This window comes from Amphibalanus amphitrite, unplaced genomic scaffold, assembly GCF_019059575.1.
Source record: "Amphibalanus amphitrite isolate SeventyFive unplaced genomic scaffold, NRLGWU_Aamphi_draft 000535F_arrow, whole genome shotgun sequence".
NCBI classification, from domain to species: domain Eukaryota; kingdom Metazoa; phylum Arthropoda; class Thecostraca; order Balanomorpha; family Balanidae; genus Amphibalanus; species Amphibalanus amphitrite.
In genome coordinates, this window is record NW_024882029.1 from 399,507 (window position 1) to 407,510 (window position 8,004).

Here is an 8,004-nt window from a genome sequence, read left to right on the forward strand (position 1 = left end):
GCGCACTGTGCGCACGGGTCTGTAAGCAAGTAATATAGTGGTGGTTTCATGGTGGAAATTGGAATAAGTATTTTGACGTTGTAAAATTTCAAGCCGTTTTTGTGAAACTAATTAGTAAATGCATTTCAAAAGTATTTATTTAAAGTGTGAAAGGAGAATAATTAGAAGAACATGGATATTTTTGTTCCAATAGCTTATTATGTGAGACATGATCGGTACTAACGGGTACTTCTAAGAAGTAGTGAAGAAGTACCAAACAGCCTGCTCGGCTACGATCGTCAGCTGTCCTTTGGAGCTGGACTTCAACGCTGTAAAAAAATATGTGCTGAATTAATTTTTAGTTTCACCAAAATATAAGCAATTTATCATTTCTTTTTCACTTTTGTAATTATTGTTGAGTGAAGAGACATGTTGCTAGTTCTGACAATATAAATTATTAATAAAAAAACGAAATGCGACGGTAAGTATCTGCTACTAAATTATCACTTTAACCAAATACATGGAGAATCTCGCTACCATTGCTTATAAAACGTGCTTATCAATACACAAATGTTTTATTTCAGACAAGAAGGATTTATTTGCCTGAAGTCTTGCGTCATGTGCTACTGCTTTGATTCCAAAGACGCTCTCCGGGTCGGGGTAATTTAGTTCTTCATCGATCGATAAGAGATTTTGATTCCATTGATATCCAAATTGATAAGCTCGGCACCATGGAGTAAGGGCGTCCCCACAGGGGTGACGCAGGAAATATGAATGACGTTTACACCGACAGTAGTTTCCCACAGCCGGCAATGGGAATCTCCTGTCGGTGTAAACGCCACTATAGTCCCATCCAACTCAAACACTGGGGAATATCCCCGCACTTTTGAGGACGGAAATCTATGGACCTGCTCGAAAAATAGTGGATAAAATACGGCGAGCTTTCAGTTTTATGGTTGGGTCTCCCTTCCGAGGCACATATTTACGGGGGATATTGGGTCATATTCCCCCGGCGTCCTGATGATCGACGCCCAGCTCAACGTCGAAGGCGCCCTGATACGCGGCACTGCTATCTGTGAAGGTGCCCAGGTTGCTGCCGCTCGAATTTTGGTCGCCTACTTAACAAAACCTCCGTTGGTGCCATCTCAGTTTCCTCGAGGTCTGGCAACCTTCACACGCCGTTGGCTACCTTGGCTGGCCGGCGACTCGTTCCCCTCGTGGCGACGCTCTTGACATCCAGTCAAAAGTTGGAGTGGCTGGCGCCCCCAATGGGGGCCGGGGAAGGGGCAGTGGGCCTCCACGTTGCTCTCTTCCCGAGCCTATGGTGAATTGGCTCAACTCTCCTCAATAGAATATGGATTCTGCACGCTGTATTAACATGGGCGTAGACACCACTACGGACAATACGGACAGTGGGTGTGACAATCAGTAGTGCATTCATATAGAGGGTGTCATATATGAGCGGAGAGGCAACAGTACAGCTGAGCGGAGAGACAACATTAAAACAACAGTACAGCTGGCGTTGCATGGAGCTGCAGGCAACCGGACAGCGGAGGCTTGCGAAAAATAAACAATTCGTCACTTCAACGTATAAACAATAGTATAAAAAGCAACATAAACACATATTCTCATGGTCGAACCCATGCACTAGCGGCTCACGGCGGGCACAGGCACGCAGTGCGGTAGCGGTACCGGATCACACGTCATGGGCGTTGTCTCAGCATAGGTTGTTATGAGCGGAGAGGCAACAGTACAGCTGAGCGGAGAGACAACATTAAAACAACAGTACAGCTGGCGTTGCATGGAGCTGCAGGCAACCGGACAGCGGAGGCTTGCGAAAAATAAACAATTCGTCACTTCAACGTATAAACAATAGTATAAAAAGCAACATAAACACATATTCTCATGGTCGAACCCATGCACTAGCGGCTCACGGCGGGCACAGGCACGCAGTGCGGTAGCGGTACCGGATCACACGTCATGGGCGTTGTCTCAGCATAGGTTGTTATGAGCGGAGAGGCAACAGTACAGCTGAGCGGAGAGACAACATTAAAACAACAGTACAGCTGGCGTTGCATGGAGCTGCAGGCAACCGGACAGCGGAGGCTTGCGAAAAATAAACAATTCGTCACTTCAACGTATAAACAATAGTAAAAGCAACATAAACACATATTCCCATGGTCGAACCCATGCACTAGCGGCTCACGGCGGGCACAGGCACGCAGTGCGGTAGCGGTACCGGATCACACGTCATGGGCGTTGTCTCAGCATAGGTTGTTCGCAATCTAGTTGAAGCCTAAGAAGACGGCCAGTGGGGTCTCACTGCTGCTGAGGCGACCTCGGAGACGATGCGTCGCCCCTCCTGTCGGCGACCTGCGGTGAGCAGGACTCCAGATAGCTGTCTGGCACGTTGCCGACACTGCCAGACGCTGTCAGCAGGCCTCACTGCTGCAAGTGATGTGCAGATGGACGCCAGGTGACTTCGTCTGCAGGCGATTCCGGAGACCGCGGCCTCACCAGGCAGTACCACCTGCATCGCCATGTCGGTGTTTCTAGAAATGGAAAAATAACAGTATCGGTGAAGGACAAGCAATACAATGAATTCTGTTTTCCTCTCTTGCAGGTATACGTAATCTACAATTATCATTGTTCCTATTTCATTCAACTGAACCTGAAAATTCCATATTGGCACATTGTTTGACGAAATTTGTGTAGTTGGGAACAGGGGCGACGCCACGGTGCGACGACTGGAGGGGACATTGACCATTTTGGAGGGGACGAGGACCATTTCAAGTCGATTCTTTCCATGCAACGCCATAGGCGAAATGTTAAAGTTTTAAAAAGTGGAGGGGACAAGATCCCCTCCGTTCCCCCCCCCCTGTGGCGACGCCCTCAGTTGGGAAGCAGATTGTTTGAAATACATGTTTAGCTGAACAGTGCGGAAAATATTTCATTGATCACTATAGCTGCAACAAAAATACTGAGACAGAAAACATTTGCGCTTACCAGCTGTCGCATCCGACCATCGGTGCTGCACTGATGCTGCTGCACTCCCCACATTCCCAGTACCTTAGGAGCGTCTTGGCTGTGAAAAGATTACATGAGTCATGGCGCATACATGAATAGTAAGATGTTTTATATGTTTAACATCGCATAGCAAAGACACAACAGCTGGGAGTCAAGTGTAAGCCAAAGTGTAAGCCCTGCCATGTTTTGGGGCTTTGGTAAAAACTGGATTGCGTCAGCTGGCTGGCCAGCTGGCGACGCACGAAAGGTATTTAATTTTAGATATAAGCGCGGTAGTAGGATGGACATAAATATTTCAAATGGCTTTAAATGAAAAATTGATTGGTAAATATTTATTCTTTTATATCTAGCATTGATATGTAAGAAGCTCTGCTAGCGCCACCATACGGCGCCAGCTGGCAAAAAATCCAGTTAATACCAGAGCCCATGTTTTGCAGACTGGATTTTAAGCAAGAAAAGCGTTGCTAAAAATGACGCTTGACGAAGCCTCATCCTACTGGGCTGTCTGACAAGTGACATGTCTCCCTGTAAAAAGCATGTGGCCCTTATATTGTATATATGATGAATATGTTAATAATGCAGAGAAAACACAGTATAAATTATAGCCAACGTTTCATCTTAATCGACTTTGTCAAGGGTGTTTGAACAGCTTGAGATGAGTGAAGTGTAAAGGTACCTAGGTACATCTGAAAATAAACTGAATCTGCGTTCAATAAACATTGATTTTGATAATACATTTCACAAAACAACTGCTAATAACAATCATACTAAAATAGCACGACAGATAACTAACAATCGCATGAAGAACTTCTTGATTCGCCTTGACGTCCGAACGAATGTTGTGAAGTTACACATTTGTCTTTTCTGCGCAGCATTTGTGTTTGCCATTTACCGCACCAATGTTCGCCAGCGGTGGTGACTTTTCCTTACCTGCTCACGAAACGTCACACACAACATGACGTCACCCGAAGACGTCATCAAAAAGTCCAGCTCTTAGGCGTGTCCTATACGCATATTTACGTCTGGACAACGAGTTGCGTTGGAGAGTCCGGAAATAGTGGCGATTTCAGGACCGCAAGAATGGACCGTCATTGGAATGACTCTTTTTTAAACCGTGCACTGTTTTCGGCCGAAATTTAATAGTTACTACAAAATATTTTGTTATTACGTTTCCCTAAGAATGAATGCCATCAGGGCTAAATTTTTAATACTATTGCATTTTGTCAAGGAGCATATAGTGCTGTTATATTGCAGTTTTAGCGCGTTTGTTACAAAATATGAAGCGAATAAGCGTCAGTGTAATTCATCAACAGTGGCAGAAGTTAACTTGAATGCTAATTGCTCTTGTCCATCCACTAAAATTTATTAAATATTTTGCTTTGTGTATTCCAAAAGGAGAGGAAACTATTTCATTTGTGCCTTCATGTCAGAATTGAAGGTGGATCATTAAATTTTCAACGCAGTTTACAACCCTAGAGAAAAAACCATTAGAAACCATTAGGATTTTCTAATGGTTTCTAATGGTTTCTAATGGTCTTGAATGGTCTCTAATGGTTTTTGATGGTCTCTAATGGTATTCTAATGGTTTCTGATGGTTTTCTAATGGAAGTTGATGGTGCTCTAATGGTCTCTAATGGTGTCCTAATGGTTTCTAATGGTCTCCAATGGTGTTTGATGGTTTCTAATGGAATTTGAGCTGATGTTCTAATGGTCTAATGGTTTCTGATGGTTTTCTAATGGAAATTGATGGTGCTCTAATGGTCTCTAATGGTGTCCTAATGGTTTCTAATGGTCTCCAATGGTGCTTGATGGTTTCTAATGGAATTTGATGGTACTCTAATGGTCTCTAATGGTGTCCTAATGGTTTCTAATGGTCTCCAATGGTGTTTGATGGTTTCTAATGGAATTTGATCTGATGGTCTAATGGTCTAATGGTCTCTAATGGTATTGTTATGGTTTCTGTTGGTCGCTAATGGTTTCAAATGGTATACTTGGTGGTCTAATGGTTTCCTAATGGTTTTCAATTGTTTTGATTTTGGGCTCCAAACGGGTATTCTTTGGTTTCTGTTGGTGTTCTGATGACATCTTTTCATTTATGATGGTTTCAAAATTGTGATGGTCTAATGGTGTTCTAATGGTTTTTAATGGTCCTGTAATGGCTTTTTATTGATCTTGAATATGTTGTTAAACACTAACTGTGCTTTATTATATAAGGAGTGCTGCATCGACAGCGGTCTGAACGATCGCTTTGAAACTTTCAGAGTTTCAGAGAAAAGTTATGAAAGAACACATTTTTCATAAAGATAGCTATTTTAGAATTTTTGCCCTCTGGAGGCTTCATTTAGTTCAGAGCTGAGGACACATGAAAAAGGGCTAATCCGGCGGCTTCTGGGCCTCTACGCCACCGCCCACCCGCCGGGCAATGGGGGGAGGGGGGAGGAAGCATATAGTTGCCCTGTTTCTGCGGCAATATCATCGTAACGCGAAGAGACAGAGAAGCAAAGCCTTGTCGATATACTCAGAAGTTTGCACACATATTCCTGAATAGCTAGCCGAGGTTGTGTCCGAATTTGGTGTGGATACCATTTGAAATGACGTAACAGTGACGTCAAAAGTCCAATTTCAGGTGAGCTTTCTTACGATATATCCGATATATTAGACTGAATATAACGGACCAAATGACATCCTTTGAATATAGAGGATATCACACAAAACATACGAGGCAACTTTATGCCCCCCCCCCCCCCCGTAGCGGCTCGTGAGTTAAAAGAGCCAAGATTACTTTACTACCTACTCGAAAAGAGCTATCGAATGCGTTTTCCTGCGGCGTTGCAGGCTTTATTGGCTCCAGAGTTCTGCTCCGGTTTGTCAAAATTTGTTAAGAAATGGCAAAATTTGATCTTCTGATGACCTCTGGTGACCTGACCTTAGACCTATTAGTATTAAGATATAACTAGCCTTTTATATCACTGACGTATTATTGACCTACCTACCTATTAGTATTTTAGAAGCATTTTCTCCATTATTTTTTACGGTTATTCGAATGCCGCATACCGCGTTTTGCGGTAACTTATGCGATTTTCCTGCCTAGGAGATCATGAAACATCATTGTCAGTAACTCACCAATAAATCACCTGATTCAGAGGAACCAGTGTGTTAAAGAACACAACTCGCCTAATTCCGAGGATGCTTAAGGAATAATAAAGAATGAATAGCAACAATGGGCAAATCTTTTCAGTTTTATTTGCCGCTTGTGAAATTTTTGTTTACAATTCGCGTCCTTCTGTGCTGCTTTATATGATAGGTTATCGGTGAAACGGTGTTATCCGAGAAAGATTCCGCTGTTTTTTACCGCCATAAGTGTTATTAATTATGTAGTGCTTTGTAGTTAAAGTGTGTTTACTTTGTGTGCGTGAGAACGTTTGGAGATGCCTCGCCGTGCGGGCCAAAAGGGCTCGAGATGCGAACAACGTTGCCCAGCGCCGTCACCGTAAACGGCTAGCGCAGACGCGGCGCGAGACCGAAGCGTTGCGGAACGCTGAGCGTCGCCGTGAGCGTCGTAGAGAGACCCGAGAGACCCACCGCCAGCAGGAGAGGAAGCGCCACGAGAACCGAGAGGAGGGGGAAGAGCAGACTGGTCAGTCACCTGCATACCTTGGAACCGCATTCAAAGGTGTGAGACGAAGTAAAGGCTCACCCCCCAAAAAATTGCCATCAGAACTGAGAAGTAAGTAATGTTTAATGTACCTAATATAGGTACATAGTGCATATGTTACAGGCCGTATGAAAATTCACGTGAGGCTTTCGAATTGAAGCTATTTTCACGCAATGTAGGTGCTTGTTTGGGATTATTCATCTAATTTTTGAACAAATCCATTCACTTTCAGCTCAGTTGTGCATCTTGACGTGACCCCATCGTTTTCAGTAACTTTCTCGAGGCGCTCGTGGAATGCCAGCGCGGCTTCCGTGCAGTTACGCATCTGATCGACGGTGATCCCTGGGAAGGCGGCTCTAGCCCGACCTTACAACTCCAGAATGTTCGCTGACCACGTCACGTATACCTTAGACTCCACAAACCCCTACAAGAAAAAGTCACGCGGGGTGAGGTCGGCCGTGCGCGATGGGCTGGGGCAGGGCAGATTCGGCAAAGCAGATTGGGCAAGCGCGGTAACCAGGGTATAGCCAGGGCAGGTTAAGTAAAGTCCGACCTCACCCCTTGTGATTTTTTAATATAGGGGTTTATGAACTCGAAGGTATACGTGACGTGGTCGGCGAGCATTCTGGAGTTGTAACTTGTAAGGTCGGGTTAGATCGCCGCCTTTGCAGGGATCACCGTCGAGATGCGCAGGGAATATACGCTGGCATACCACGAGCGCCTCAAGAAAGTTACTGAAAACGATGGGGTCACGTCGAGATGCACAACTGAGCTGAAAGTGAATGGATTTGTCTGAAAATTGGATGAATATAATCCCAAACAATGCACCTACATTGTGTGAAAATATCTTCCAATTTAATTAAGACTGAATGAAGTTATTCAAGTGTTAAATCAGGTGTTTTATTACGTGAGCCACCCTGTGCATTTACCAGTTCTCGTTTTTATAGAAAATTAAAAATTTCAACTTATGATCAAATAATCAAAAGTATAAAAAAGTAAAAAAAAAATGTAAAGCTCAACTAACAATTATAGGTAGGTAAGACAACCATGTAAAGGTGCACTTTTGTTACAGGTTAACGGACACAGATGATGAAGCGAGGGGCAGAAGACACAGGCGGAGCATACACTGAAAATGATCCCGATTCATAATGAAACAAAATTCCTAGCCCTTCATTGGAAAAAAGACAAGGCTCCAAATGTGAAAATATACACAGCTGAAAAAGATCCGTGCCTGTACATATAGTACATGGGACCGAACATGGCGGAAACAAATGAATGCTGGGGACTGTTATGTCATGTATTACCATGTGGAATGTCAATGTTAATAGATCGGATTTGCACCA

The 8,004-nt window shown here is 43.9% G+C and overlaps 1 long non-coding RNA gene across 1 annotated transcript; it reads left to right on the forward strand.

Annotated features, from left to right (window-relative positions):
- The first annotated feature begins 6,093 nt into the window (after positions 1–6,093).
- Positions 6,094–8,004, forward strand: LOC122393434. Its single transcript, XR_006258695.1, has 2 exons — positions 6,094–6,733; positions 7,734–8,004. It is a non-coding gene; the product is annotated as an uncharacterized LOC122393434 (long non-coding RNA).